Source organism: Chironomus tepperi, unplaced genomic scaffold, assembly GCF_022539635.2.
Source record: "Chironomus tepperi strain 1889 unplaced genomic scaffold, CSIRO-AGI_Ctep_v1 contig_269, whole genome shotgun sequence".
NCBI lineage: Eukaryota > Metazoa > Arthropoda > Insecta > Diptera > Chironomidae > Chironomus > Chironomus tepperi.
The window spans coordinates 207,911-223,366 of record NW_027226391.1 but is presented as its reverse complement, the minus strand read 5'-3'; positions in this window follow the sequence as shown (position 1 = coordinate 223,366).

Sequence of the window (15,456 nt, the reverse complement as noted above, 5' to 3'; positions counted from 1 at the left end):
CGATTCTGGTTCATGATTAAGCAACAAAATGTTACGCTGGAATAGCAACAGTACCGTAGTGTTTTGAGTGTCGGCCAAACGATCCCAGGAAAAGTCTAGTAGATTTTGGATACTTTTTCGCTGTTCTAGTCACCTCAACTCTGTTTATGTGATTTGCGACACACAAATTGTAGTTAGGTACATTGTTTTGATATTCTGGATCATGCAATTGCACCTTTGGGAATCTTTGGTCTTCAAACAAACAACTAAAAGCGTTACGGAATTAACGAACGTTCTTATAGATTTTTGAAAGTACATTTTAACCAAAAATTGATTTATAAATCGATTCAATTTAGATCACGATTGTTCTTTACCACCTGATAATGGTTACAACTGTGATATGGTAATGGGCAACAGTACAGAACCAGTAGTTATGTATTATTTCATAATTGAAGACTCGATGTGTTATCCAGTAAGTATATTCGCTTATTTTGATTTCTGAATAAAGTGATTTAAAATTTCGAGACGATCCGTTTATGGCAGTATCGTTCAAACTGTGTGCCACCGATTTGATCGGCGGATTTGTGTGCCGGAAAAGTCGATTTGACTTCCTATAACTATTCTGATATAAATTAGACGTACAAACGACAAGATGCGTTGATCTGACAGCTCCGTAACAATTGATTTTGACCCATTTGTACAGTGAAAAATGCGGCTAACTGCTTTGTAGCGGGTACATAACACATTTCAAAATTATATTCATCACAGTGTGCTGGTCAGCAGACATATTAAGTTCTGTCGGACATCTGAAAAACATCAAAGCTTGAAATTATTCAATCTAGTTCGAAAACCCATTACTTTTTAAATGATTGAAAATCTATTAACAGTAAGCACGACAAAAAATATTGAAAAATATTTGAATAAGGAAAGGGTTTTAGGAACGTGACATTCTCTAAAAGTTTTCTAAAGTTCTTCGTAGAGGAACAAGGTAATAAACTCAAATAAATTTTCCAGAACTGAAAACGTTGCCCTAGTTATAAAGTCACGATATTTTAAAATGTTTGCTTAAAGTAAGGCTGAACTCATAAAAACTAGTTTAATAGGAATTTAATGAGTTTCGTCCTTCTCAAGTATTGGCCTCAAGTTTAAATTAGAATTCAACCCGAGCAACACAATTTAGTCAGTAAGACGTCGTTTTTTAGTCACGTTGATTTGAGCAACACTGCGTTATGGTGTCGTCAACACGTTGCGATGCTGTATCGAACACATTGTTCATTGACTTTTACTATCAAATCAGTTCCTATATCTTTAAAACATCATTTAATGCCAAACATTTTCTTTCTAATCTAGTTCTCATTCAATGGATGTGGTGGCAACACAAACAGATTCGTTGATATTACCTTCTGCGAGACCTACTGCTTATACCAAGGAGAAGAGAGACCACTGTTGACGACAGAATCACCAACCGAATAAATTGTACAGAAAAAAATTTAAATTTGAATAAAAATTACATTAAAAATAAAAAAAATCTTTTGATTCTCACGACATTAATTGTAATGGAACGATGCATGGACAGAGAAAGCATAAGAAAACTATCCAATGAGCATAAATCAACAAAAGATTTCATCTCCAATAAATTTTCAAGTGTTTCATGTTGATTCTTTTACTGACTTAATCAAAATTATGCCCCCATCATTATTTCTCTTCTAATTGAATGAATCTTCTCATCATATACATGAACATGCATGCTCTTATGCCTTAATATTCAGTAGTAAAATTTTATGACGAATTAATCAAATGAACATTACAGTCAAAAATCATCAAAGATGTGAGAAAAATGTCTTAGAAAGGGGAAGATCCTGCAGCGAGGAGGTGCTGGCAGGCGGTCTGCATCACAATACAATAACTTCCTCATATGTACGTCTTTTTTCTGGTACAGGAAGGACACGTTTAAGGAATCAAAAAAATTATCCCACCTTGTTCATTCAGACGTTAATTGTAGTTTAATTTGCAACTTCTTAATAGGAAGGGAACCGACTGTTCCTCCTAGAAGTGTGTTTCACTTCAGTGGCTTGTGGCCTGCAGCGATTTATTTCCTTTTTTTAATCCGATGACTTTACAACTTCTTATTATTTTTGTGTGAGAAATTTTGTGTTTCTGATTTTTGTGCCTTTTGAGTGCCTATTCACACGTTAATTGCTTGACGAAAAAATACCAATTTTTGTTTCAGAAAATGCCTACTAAAATTAAAATAAATAAATAGCAGCGAAAAAAATCTTTTTTCTTAACTGAAGTGTTGAATAATTATTTATTTAAATTACTGATTACGTGAGACTTACAGACTAAAGCTCATCTGCTTAGTGCTTAGGTAAACATTTTCATCGTTTTTTTGTTGTTTCTTGATTGATGGATGCCATAGCGATGCTGTGTGCTTCAACAAAATACACGAAATAAAAATATATATTTTGAACGCCAATTTTTGAAGGATTTTTCAGATCGTCTTCTTTTAATTTTTTTTGGGCTGTAAGTTACTGTTTTTTGTTTTTATAAATTACGACAAGGTGACTAGATTGAAGATGTAGTTTGTGTGGGATTTACCTTCATCGATGATTGCTGAGAAGCATTTTATTTAAAAATTCAAAAAAATATGGTATTGAAAATTAACGGAAGTTCAAAATTTAAAAATTTAAGTTCAAAATTTTGTAATCAAAAGTAAACAAATAATTAGTAGGTTAGTTTGTGAAATAATCAAATAAATTAGACAGATCAGCATATCATGGAAGAAAGCACTTAAATAGATGGACTAATACAGCATAATACATCGATGTTCAGAAGAAATATTGGTAAGTCTTGCTTTCCACATTGGAAAAAAGCAAAACGTCATTTATGACAAATTATCAAATAAACATTCCTTCTGGATCTACATACATCATCGAGGTGAGTTGAAGTTTGTGCATAATGTGACTTAAAGAAACATCCAGGAGACCAGTAAAGACTATTATTCGATCAAATATTCTCCAAGTGGACAAAAATATGGCAGAACTAGTCAAAAACTGGAAATTAACTTGACATCAACTAGGTATTGTTTATTTTTGTTCACTCGTGTTCCAGACTACTCGATCCTTAACTAGCTTTTGATTGATCAAGGTTCTTTCCGATTATTTTAACATTACTACTGGTTTTAAATCCAGAGATTAAATTGTACGTCTTCAGTACATTCAAATCTCGTGATAGAAAGTCATAGTCACTGCATACATTTGCCGACTTTAGAACCTAATTAAATAGTTTTATTGCATCCCTTGTACAAAAACCTTTAAACTTGAAAACAAGCTATAAAACTTGTCAAGCTAATTAAGTTTACGATATAACAAGCTTAGCTTGTAAAAATAACAATTGTAATTAAATACGATAAACTAGCTTTTACTTGTTTTAAGTCCTTAATATTAGTTTTTAGCCTCATGATGGTCACGGGCTTCAGAATTAATTAAAATTTTTATGCCTCAATTTCATCGACCTTGCACGAACTTTTAAGTCATGCCTTGCATTACTCCTTTATTTGTTAATATATACGATATAAGCTTTCATCGCATGACCCTTCCACGATTTATTTGCAAAAAAGGAATTTGAAATTCTTTTAGCAATGAACGAAAAAATCTTTATATAAGCCATCGAAAATACAGCACAAAAGGAATTCTCTAGCTTCTGAAGTACACTCGAAATGAGAACGTCTGGAAACAAAGCCGTCAATTTTTTAAGTGCAATGAAGTTATGGCAAAAAAAATATGTGTATGTAATACAATATAAATTAGCAGATTTCATGTAGCTAAACACATGCATGCATTAAAGGTTGTAAAGGAGTAGCACATTGCAATCTGCTCTGTTAAATAGTTTGAAATTATTTACTTTTTGATGTTTTTGACTTGGGGATCGAGAAAGCATTTTTATGACATGGACATTCATGGTCTGATGTTCTATAGAGGAGATGCAAAAAATTTGATTCAATAGATGCAAAATATTTCCTTAATAAGACGCAAAGTATTTGCTTCAGACGATGCAAACAATTTGTATCAAATGATGTAAACAATTTACTCCAAAAGATGCAAACAATTTGCTTTTAAAAGATGTGAACAATTTGTTCTTAAAAGATGCAAAGAATTTGCTTTAGAAGTTGCAGTAAATTTGGTTCAAAAGATGCAAAGAATTTGTTTCAAAAGATGCAAAGGATTTGCTTTAAAAGATGCAAAGAATTTGTTTCAAAAGATGCAAAGGATTTGCTTTAAAAGATGCAAAGGATTTGCTTTAAAAGATGCAAAAAATTTGTTTCAAAAGATGCAAAGGATTTGCTTCAAAAGATGCAAAGAATTTGTTTCAAAAGATGCAAAAAATTTGCTTCAAAAGATGCAAAAAATTTCCAAATTTTCGCTTCAATTGATGCAATTTTATTTCAACCAGTACAACCTGAATTCGAGTCAAAATTCCTACTTTAAACTCCTCATTTCACAGAACTTCAGCAAATGATCTAAGAGAATCTACTGGCACATACCGACTAACATTCCCGTACATAAATTCTCGTGATAAAAAAACTGAACTTAACATTTGTTCATGCATCATAATTAGATTAAATTGTATTTTGTACTTTTGCATTGTGCTCTTTTTCACATTGTTAACAATTTTCAACTGCATCAAAAGACTTTTCCATACGACAACTGTGGAATGGATGAAAAATTCTTCAAAAGAAACTTTTCATCACAAGTTTATAATTAGCATAAATTTTCTATTAGAATCATGGAGCGTGAAATAAGAGTTTTATTTTCATGCTTCTTGTAATAGTGTTTGGCATTAATTTTCAAGGATTTTTCTTTTTTTGCTTGATCCCTCGACTTTGCTTTTACCCTCGATTTTCTTTCAAATCCTATAAAACACCTCCAATAATTACAAAAATATAAAAAAAAGGCAAGAAAATATTTTTCAGCTAAATTGAAATTCTCTTTGTTAAAAACTGAAAATATGAAACCATGAATTGAATTATTCATGAAATGTCTGTCAATACCTTCTCGTGTCTAAATTAAAATTGAAGCCTTCTAATTTTAAAACTCAATATTCATTGACTTGTTGCACGATGCACCAGTAAATAAATATTAAAGCGAATTTCAAAAAGGGTCAAGGTTTAGGTATTGATAATTTATCCTGAATCTGAATAATTCAATAATTTTGGAATTATCTTTGAAGCAAAGCCTTACGAATCACATTGGATCAACAGAATCATAAAACTATTCCAAAGAGACTACTGACTATGGATTGCTATTTAAGGGAGACTCAAAAATCAGGATTAGAGGGTAATCAAAGTCATATGCATTAAAAGTAAGCTAGATCCTAGTCGAAAGTTAGCTGTAGTTAGCTTTGTATTGGTATACGATGCAGAAAAGCCAATCTCGTGGTCCAGGTTAGTGTGACCTGATATGAATATAAAATCTACATCGTTTGACTTTGGGGTCAGTTAAACTACTTATGAACAGGTATGAAAGTTCTTTTATTGCTCTTCTTTCTGTGGACTAAACAACTAATGTTAGTTTATCAAACTATTAAGCAGACGACACACTATATATTTTGGAGGATTTGATTAACCAAAGCTTGACATCAAAGCTAACATAATTTCAATTGTATACCTTGTAGTGGTTTCCCCTGACATCGCTGATGATCGAGCTATGAGACGAAATTAGTATGTTACCCAAAAGCAAATATTGAGTAACTCTGGTCTCGATGATAGACAATCTTGCTATGGATGTAAGGTAAGCAACCAATGATAAACATCATTCAGATGCAGGAATACCTTGAGTAAATTGAGTTTTTCGGGTTCGACCCTTTAAAAAATTGAAAAATTCTAGCTTGAAAGGTTTGTGGGTCCAAAGCTATGTCCTTGTCTAAAGACAACAACATGAGTAATCCAAAGACTTCCCTTCTGCAAATGCGCTCGAAGCTCATCAACCCACAATGACACCGATTACATGAATCTTCTCTTTATTCCATAACAAATCGAGTGAAAGAAGTTGGCAGGCAACAGACAAGGTAGAGGAAAAAAAGCAATAAAAAAAAAGTATATAGAAACAATTTAATCTCCTTTAGCATGTCGATATTAAATCTCCTGTAAGGTTGGCAAAATTATACAATCTACATGAGTACAGCTAGCACACAAAAAACGTGTAGCGATGGCAACAATTAAATAGAAATCAATATTAAATCTTTTATGTTGTACAGCTACATATTCAGGTACAGAAAATTGAATTTTTTCGTTGGTTTTAATTTTTTTTGTAAATTTAATTAAATTTCAGCTATGAACTGCAGTTCCTTTTGATCAACTCGAGAACTTTCATTCATGCTTATTTACTTATTCATTCACAAGTTCACAAAACAATGGAAGCATCTCGTGTATCATTGATTTTAATATAATATTCCACCCGCATTGTGCATTCAAATCTAGACCGGAAGTAGTCTTATGTGCTGGATATATAATTTTTTGGAGCATTTCGTAGAGAGAGACAGTCAGGCAGTGAGGAACAGAAAAAAAAATCAATAATGTTCATCTTCTTCTTATTGAAGCGGTAATTCCAAAAAATGAATCGCCATTGTATCAATGCCGTCGACACACAAAAAAACAGAAAGAAGAAGACTTCTTTTTTCCCCATTTGCGCAATCGTTTTTGAGGCACCGAGCACTTCACCGTGATTGGTTTATTGTTCTTTTTCCATTCTCCTTTTTTCACACACAGCACACACAATTTTTTTTTGTGTATGTATCAACTTAGACTGTATAGATTCCGTGGATTTTATCAACTTTTGTCAATGCATACCTTACTGATGACCATTTTGTGACGGAGGGTATGGGAGGAAGTGACGCTTCAGACACAAATACCTCTCCTTTATCCTTCCAATTGACCTGAATTCTGAACTCAATTTCTTATTTTTCTTACTTCTTTAATTACCAATTCAAACATCCTTCAAAATGCAGTTCTATCGATTTAATATCTTATGGATCTTCATCGGTGTCTCATATCGACTTTCAATGGCACGCGCATTGGAAATTTGAGAATCGCAAAATGCTTGCTATTTTTTGTTGTTGTTGTTGCTTTTGAAAGGCATATCGAATTTACGGAAAGGCAGTCAGGCAATAATGTCTCATGTGATGTTATTAAAAATTCTTTATTTCATTAAATCCACACCGTACCCTATGTCGGCAACTATATTGCTGTATGAAATAATTAAAATATGGAATAAAAATGTCATTGACAGAAATTTCGGATCTGCTTTGGTCTATGGAAATTTATATTTTTTTAATGTTATGCTTTTTGCAGCTCATGAAATAAAAATATTTGCAGGAGGACAAAAAATGACAAAAAAAAAATTTATGCAAATTTTATGAAAACGGAACCTAAAACAACAAATATTACGGAAAGGCTTAATTTTTTTTGTTGTTGATGTTTCTATTTTAGGTTTGGGGCATTAAGCATACATGTGCAAATTTTTTCAATCAAAATGCAAAAATATTTTTTTTGGGCATGTCTATGGGAATTTTTAAAATTTTGGAACTCAAGATTGTGCTTCTTAAAATGTCTCTGCTGGTCAATAAAGAAGTTAACTTTGAATTTGAAATTTGAAGGTCATTTAAGCTTCAAATTCACTGTAATGTTGTGAGAATCCTTGTTATATAGGTAAATACTCTAAGGAAAGATTGAGATTTCGACTTCATCTGTGGGAATCGAACTCATGTCATTACAAAAGAGAGTGTGGATCTCTAATCTGCTGCTTTTTTCAGTAGTGTGTTCTGTAAAGGTTTTGAGGACAGAGAACAATACTCTTCAATTTCGGGTCTGAAATCTGTTGAGATCGAGACTTCGAAGAGTTCTCTTGTAATCTCGGTCTCAATTCCGGTCCCAGTTTGGATCTCGGTCACGATCAGGGTTTCGGTTCTGATCCGGTTCTGAGTAAAAGTCTTAAAAATTCGACGAAATTTAGACTTAGGGAAACTCAATTATCCAGGAGTCAAATCCTTCGACAAGTGAATAGTTTGACCCAGGGTTTGACCTAGCCACTGGTTACGCTCTAACCTAGATTCCAGTCTAATCCGATAACACAATCTCAGTACAAACTTCAAATGCCATAAAATGAATTTTTCAACAAATTTAAAAAAAAATATCCATTTCAACATCTCAATAATACAATTGTTGCCAATACCAACAGGAATTTCTGTCCAAAACGACAAAAAATAGTTCATTGCATATTGATAAACTCGTTACCATAAATCAAAATCTATTCCTAGTAATAATATTTCTATTTAGGAACCAAACATTTCCTTTTTGTCCCTTCAGTAGCCAGTAAACAAAATGATATGACTATACACAAAAAAATGTCAGAAGTAAGCGAGGAAAGAGAAAAAAAAATATTTAAGAAGGAAGGAACATTAAACACACATACATTTCACACAATAAACTGTACATTATCTGTATTTGACAGCAGATGACCACAAATTAAATTTTATCTTTTTTTCTGAGCAACACACAAAAAAAGGAAAGGAAGAGATTTTCCCTCACGTAACATACAGAAGATGTGAAAATGTGTTGTTATGATAGAAAAAAAGATCCTAATTCTCATTGTTGCCGGGAGTGAAAGTGTGGAAAATTTCATTTCTGTTGGAATGGAATGAGGACACAATTGAGAAGGAAAAAATGTGCTTTAACGGTTGATTGAATTATTTCAAGAATTCTATTTTATCTTTTTTGATTAGATTCCTTTTTGTTTGTCCATTGTCTGGTTGAACTATTTCCTTTTTACTTGGGGATATGCTTCTGATATTGAATGTTCAGTAAAGCTGGTCATTCGGAACTTCAATTGGAAATTTCAGACCTGATTATTAAATTATTTTAAAAACAAAGAATAATAAAGTCATTTATAAAGTTTTTATGACCTATTTTTGGGACTTATTTAATTATGAAGTCAGGAAACTAGTTAAATTATGAGGCATTAAAATAATTTGTTTGTGAAATTTAAATAAAGTCATTGTTTTTAAAAGTTTGATTACATTATTCTGCAATAAAATGTAAGTACTGTCGTTTGCATTCAATTAAAATGTGATTAAGAACAAAAAAATTCAATTTTGAAAAGAAATTTGGAATTTTTCTGATTATATCTTTTAGCCCGGTTCATTTTCAATTGATTCAATTCATTTAAAATCATTTCAATTTAGTTCAAATGAGTTCAATTCAGCTCACATCGATTCAATTCAGCTCAAAACAGTTCAATTCAGCTCAAATACAATTCAATTCAGCTTTAATCAGTTCAATTCAGCTTAAATTAGTTCATTTCAGTTCAATTTATTTCAAATCAGTTCAATTCAGCTTTAATCAGTTCAATTCAGTTCAATTCAGCTCAAATCAGTTCAATTCAGCTCAAATCAGTTCAATTCAACTCAAACCAGATCAAATCAGTTCAATTCAATTCGACTCAAATCAGTTCAATTCAATTCGATTTAACTCAAATTAATTAAATTCAGCTCAAATCAGTTCATTTCAGTTCAGTTCCGTTCAATTAAAATTCAATTCAGTTCAATCAAAATCATTCATTTAATTTATTTAAGACTGCTAAAAAGATGAAAATTTTAAACGATCAAAAATAAATTTCCTAGTAATCATTGAAAAAGCTTGATATCAGATTTTTCGTCTAGTAACAATTTCGAGAATTTTCCATTCAAATTAATCCTCTTTATTGTATCTTTCGCTAAAGAGGTTTCATCATAATTTTCATCACATTGTTTCATACTTATACTATTCATTAAAAACGTGATTCATGTGAAATTTTGCTACACATACAATCAACATAATTTTTAAAATAGAACATTAATTAGAGATGAAAAGTTTCATGATAAGCGAATTGAAGAAATGTGAAAAATCACGTACAAAATTCACCTTGAAGGCAGACAATTCAAGACAATCTTTTTGCATAATGTGCAGAAAAAAAAGCATGAGAAAGTACAGAGAATAATTTTGAATGCAATTTTAATTGCAGAAAAGCTGTTTTTACAGCAATCACTTCCTGTAATACAATTTTTTTCTTCTCATAGAATGTCCTTAACAGTAATCCTTTGCAGTCAAAATCTGCGTGTGTATATAAAAAAAAAAGAATTATGAAGCACCGGATGTATTCTTGAATAAAAACAATATCCATGGAAAATTTCATTGTTAAGTCACGTACTCGAATGAGAGGAGAGAGGATTTTTTTTTAATTGTGGTTAAGATTTCGTGCCTTTCGAATAATAAACATTTCTTTTTCCTATCGCTATTTCCATATGTAATATGAGCAAACACTTCAAATCTTGCTGCTACCTACCTTCTACCACATCCGAATGGATTGTTACCGCCAGATTTTTACTTTTTATGGAAAATTATTTTTCATCTTGTACGAAAAATCAGCGCAAAGATGAAAATTCTGATTTTCCATCCTCGCCTCCCAAAATCGAATAATTTTTAATGTCAGTCAGCATTGCACGTGTCGATCTAAAGTGAGTGCGTACGGTCGTGTCCTGACAATCGGCAGGTTAACAAATAAATAAAATTAAAATTATGATTTGTTATTGCTATAGACATTCAGCATATAAACATCAGTCATATGCAGCATAGGGTGGATGGCAGGGAAGGAAAATTTGTTTTGACGATTAGTGACGCTCTAATCTCTTATTTATTAGAAAAATCCTTTCCATTGAGATGAAATTAATTGTTGTTTTAATTTAAACGATTTATTCATTTTAGTGGGAGATGCGCACCTGAATGGTAATAATGATGATTGTAATTTTGATTCTATATCCCTCCTGTATATCTTTTAAATCCAAATTAATGACGCACAATAAATTCTTAATATGTAACATGATTTGAGGGGTCGTATGGTGTTACGTAATGTCTTTTCGGTTCTATATGTCCTTTCGGACATAACATCATGGTAAATAACGTTGAAAATAGCGTATTGGGATCAGATGTGGGCAACCTTTTCACCTTCACGGCACATCTGGGTTGTAAGCCGAAACCGAACTCGGCATAAGATTCACGACATTTCACACTAGATTACCGCGATTCCAGGTTGCCCATCGCTGAATTAGAACTTTCTGTTCTGCCCGTACCAAAACAATTGACCAAACCCACTTCTAGATTTTACTTATTTCAGAACGTTTCCTAACTCATTTTGCCTGGATAATACGTCAAATCTATGTCGAACGACTTAAAAATTGGAATTCTGATTTCGACTTCTTGGATATAATCTAGCCTAACCTAAAGATTTGCAGAGAAATTCACTAAAATTGCCCCTTTATCCTTAACTTTACGTAACACATGAACAACCCCTCAAAATAAGGAATTAAATTTTCTTTCCTATTCCATAATTCTCATTTAAAGGTAAATCAATGCTGTTCATGGATAAATGAAGGCATTTATAGAAGGGGATTTTTTTGACAAATTCGAGAAAAGAGATTTCCTCTTGTTACAGTTCAGTTGTGTAAGACTCGAGAATGCCCTCATGAAATTCATGTGAAATCTTTTCACTTTTACAATCATTGCTCCTTTGGGATTACAAATTTCCTAGAAATTTTTAAGGTTTTTTGAGTAATTCTTAGTGTTTTGGAATTTATTGCAAAAAAATCGATTCTTGGATTATTGTATTGACATTTTGAGTAGATTGAATGTTGAAACTAAGCATATTTAAGCAATTGATTGCTTATTTAGTGAAGTAATCAGTAAGGTGTTAAGTTCAAATTTGGTGAAATAAATCAAAATTTGTCAGTTCGAATCTTACCATTCCCTAATGTGTACTTACTCACTTGATCGGCACAAGTGTTTCATGGCAGACAAACGGCGGTCACATGACATCCAAGTGGGAAATTTTATGGAAGTTAACATTTCCACTTGGACGCAATATGGCAGCCACTTTGCTGTCATGAATAATATGTGGCTATCAGGTCAAAAGTTTAGATAATTCGATCATAGATCCATAGATCGAACCAAGGGAAATTAGAGTACGACGCTGAAATTTTAAACACTTCTCATTGATAGAGGCTGCCATGCACTTACTTACTTACTTACTTTTACTTCCTTGGCTGGGGCGCACGGGGGCGTTTAAAGAACGTCTGTTCTCTCTATCTTTCGATAACTTCTGCCTTTTCGGGATATTGAGAACTCTAGCGTCCTTATCCATATAACCAATCCAGGACATTCTCGGTCTTGCCATGCACTTGGTATTGGTTATTGGCAAGCTGTAGCAAGCAACAATGCTTAATTCAAGCACAATCTAAATGAAACCATGGATTTGAATTGATCTGCACGTCCAACGAAGTAAGCAAGTTAGTTCTACTAATCATATATGCCCAAAATGAATTATTCTAGACTGCAACATCGACAACCAGCAGAAAGGCAAGAGAAAGAAATGTGCCCAACGTGAAATAAAAATCATAATCATAAAGGAACTATTGACAAATAATATCAAAAGATTGAATGAAGAATGGAAATATGAAAAAAAAATCTCAATGAAGTTCATCTGTAAGATTGATAAAGAGTCTACGGTGTATATATGCAATATAACAATGGCAATATATGTATAGTAAAATCGATTGACATATCAGAAGGATTATTTTGTCGAGAAGTAAAAGAGGAGGAAAGTAAAAAAAAAAAAAAAAAATCCTCTCGAAATCAACAATGACAATGTGGATAAAGACGATCGAGTGGATATTGATTTTTACTTTTTTATTTCATACCTGATGATATTATTGAATGTGACGTATTATGGATGAAGAAGTGAGAGAGAGAAAAAAAAGTTCAAAACAATTGAATAATAAAACCACTATAAAATCATATGTACATACCTACATGCATGAATCCATACTTGAAATGTGTGTTCATGCTCCAAAACAACAGTAATAGCAATTGATGATCATTGATTTTAATGCAAAGAGCAAATAATAATGAACAAAAAAAGAAAAAATTGTTATAATCTTACAAGTGAGGTGATGATGATTTGTGTGTGGTCGAGTCAGGCAGAAATTCCTCTTTCATATCCACAACTAAAAATGGACACACACAATCCCTTGAAAGATGATGAGCTTTTCGTATGAATTAAAATGACTTTGGGAAAAAAAATAATAATTGCTTACATTGGCTTATAGAAGCAGCAAATGCCTAGATGATTATGGACTTTGAAGGCACTTGACTGGACAGATATAAATTGGTAACTCTTAATGGCCTCACATATACACACACACAAAAATGTCTAATGTTGAGATGAGATTTTGCACTTGGCAACAACTTCAACAAAAAAAAAAAAAGAATTATAACAAACAAAAATCATTGTGCCTGCTTGTCTGTGCATTATAATTATCATTAGTTTTGTTTTTCTTCCTCCTCCTCCCTCCTTGCCTGCCTGCCTTGTTTCTCTCAACTTCCAATTAAAATTTTTTACACAACAGCACAAATAAGCATTTTATTTTTGGTCACGTGTATCATGAATTTCCATTCCTTTGCAATTTTTATGGAATATGTTATGACAAAAAGTCAATAGAAATAAAGAAGGAAAAAAAAATATTTTTAAGCTGAAATCAAATATTTAAATGACTTTTAAATCGGAACAATATTTGGATTATTTTTTCAAATTCCGTCTGACATGTGCAGTTAGTCAGTTGGTATTCGCTTTTTGGGTTATTGTGAGCAATATTTTTAGTAGAAGGAGTTCGATTCTTATGGACATATTGGGTTTATGGACTGAATAACACAATGTATTCACTCGGGAATCACTGAATAGTATTGCTAACATCAGGGTGCGAAGACTTCCTGACAGCACCGTGACGGCTGATTTCGAACCTTTCTTCTTGCGTAAAGTGCTGTGAAATGCAGTGTGCCACATCGTATCACTCTGGTAGATGTTTCAGTAGTCGGATAATAAGAGTTTACGGGAGCGGCTTAAGAACTCATGGAAGGAAGCTATTGATAGCAAAAAAAGCTGTGCACTTAACCCCGGATGGAGATGAATGTTTAAGTGTGCTTTTTGCCATGCTTCCTAACAACCCTCGGTAGCTAAGAGATTGATGTAGGTATGTGACTTGAAATCGCAGGACGTGGGTTCGATTCCCACTCGAAAGGATATTTTCTAGAACCTTAGAAGTAGTTAGGTTCCAAGCACAGTAAGTTTCAGGCGACATCTTTGGGCCAATGGTTCCCAATTGATCCTTTGTTTGAATTCTTCTGTTTGCTTAATTGAACTGAAATTTTTCTGAATCCCGTTTGGACAATTTGACACAATGATTAGTCTAGTCCCAGTCCCAGTCATAACTAGTCCCTAGGAAAAGTTCTGGAGAAAATGTCAAAGTCGACCTAAGGTTTAGTTAATAACTATTCATTATGTCAAGTTATCCACTCCATAATAAAACGTAATTTCGAATGTTAGCACAAAATTTCGTGACCAAGAATATTGCGCTTCCTTAACAAAAATCATATTCATACTTCCTCCTAATCTACCTTGCAAAATTTATTCCAAAATAAAATTCTATGAGGGAGATTTTCTATTCAATTCCTGTTCTCGAAATAATTAAAGATAACTTTTAGGGTAGCATTCCGATCCCCTGATGGTCAATATCAAGTTGAAGTAAAAAATCATGTCAAGTCATACCGAAAATTGATTCTCTTTAAAAATTAATTCAATTTAATTCAAATGACCTTAATTAGAATGGATGAAGATGAACAAAAAAATTTAAAATATTCAACAAACAATGATGATTCCGTGCATCTCACATAAAAAATGCCATAAGATATATAAAAAGCAACGTGTAATGTTTATTGAATGTGAGCAAATAAAAAAAAATCCAAAATGAGCCTGAACTGACAGGCAAATGTGTGTTCACATTCAAGATTTTCTGCTGAATCATATTTCTCGCGTAAAATAACATGCTGTATGATGGATATTTTATTTTATATTCTCCAAGCAATTTAGACTCTCTGATTTGTGTGTATTTTATATTTCTTACTGCTGTCATCATCTTTGACTTTCGACACCATTTCAATCTTCTCGTTCTCAAACAATGACTTTTGATTATTTTCCACATCTCTTTCTTCCTCCTTTTCTATTCATTGTTTGGACCTACCTGGAGTCTCTCCAATAGAAATTTCACATATATTATTATTATTGTTATTTCATAAAGTCAACAAACCACAAAAAAATAAGAGACTTTTTTCGTGGAATTCCAATTCCAATATTGTTTGTGCATTTCACAATGTCTAGATACAGATAGATAAATGGTTGACTTACATACAAAGGAAGAGGTTTGGATGATGACGATGAATTGAATTCTGTCACCGCCTAATTGCGTTCTCTCTGCCATTCAATGTCTTTTTTCATGGTTCCATTGCTCGAACTAAAGAAACTAATTTAACATTAACAATAAATGCAGATTTTTAATGTG